At 30.2% G+C, this 925-nt stretch overlaps 1 non-coding gene across 1 annotated transcript; it reads left to right on the forward strand.

Annotated features, from left to right (window-relative positions):
- Nucleotides 1–420: 420 nt before the first annotated feature.
- Nucleotides 421–582, forward strand: LOC123262332. The gene has a single exon (XR_006508921.1). It is a non-coding gene; the product is annotated as a U1 spliceosomal RNA (small nuclear RNA).
- Nucleotides 583–925: the final 343 nt, after the last annotated feature.

Here is a 925-nt window from a genome sequence, read left to right on the forward strand (position 1 = left end):
GGCAAAGTAAAATATCTTTAGTCCTCAGTATCTTTTCAGCAAAAACATTTATAAATTAACCGAAGAGAAAGTTTTTATCATTTTTTTTTCCTCAATCTGGAAACATGAGCGGTCCTAATTTATACAAAATCCTGAATTATTCAAAAAGAAATTCCTTTTATACTTGTACTAATTATTTATTTCAAACATTCATATCTTTTTTTAAAAAAATTTATATTTTATATCCAACATATTATTCTTCTAATGAATAAGTGTTTTAGATAAACATAATTAGATTTACTAAACTTTCGGACATCTGCTGTATACACATATTCGATAAATTCGCATACTAACCGCTACGTGGCGCGGAGTTTGACTTTTTGTTCCGACTTAGATACTTGTTCTAGAGTTGTTAAAACCGATTTTATAGCGGAGTAAAGCATACTTACCTGGCGCAGAGGATACCGTGATCAACAAGGCGGTTCCTCCAGGACGAGGCTCTTCCATTGCACTACGGTTGAGCTGACCCCTGCGAATATCCCTAATGTGGATATCTCGGGCGTATTATTTTTGGTAGTCGGGACTGCGTTCGCGCTATCCCGGACAATACATTTTAAACATAATTGATAGTACTCTAAGTACCATTAATTTGGCTTCTTTAGGGATATTTCGAAGAAAAACATTTGTCTATAAATATTAAATTAATTCCAGTTAAGTTTTAAAGTATAGGTTTATACTTAATCAAGTTAAATTTACATCGTCTGCTCTTAATATTTTCTTGTTCTATAAGTTTTTACAAATATCAGATTGCCAAAATACATTCACTTAAAGATTTTTCTTTAAAATATAATGGAAATACAACGAAATATGAACATACAACTAATTTTATTAAAAATATAAATTTTGTAGAGTTAACTGTTGAATTAAATGATTCTGAAATTAATTG

This window comes from Cotesia glomerata, linkage group LG3 (genome assembly GCF_020080835.1).
Source record: "Cotesia glomerata isolate CgM1 linkage group LG3, MPM_Cglom_v2.3, whole genome shotgun sequence".
In the NCBI taxonomy this organism is placed as follows: Eukaryota; Metazoa; Arthropoda; class Insecta; order Hymenoptera; family Braconidae; genus Cotesia; species Cotesia glomerata.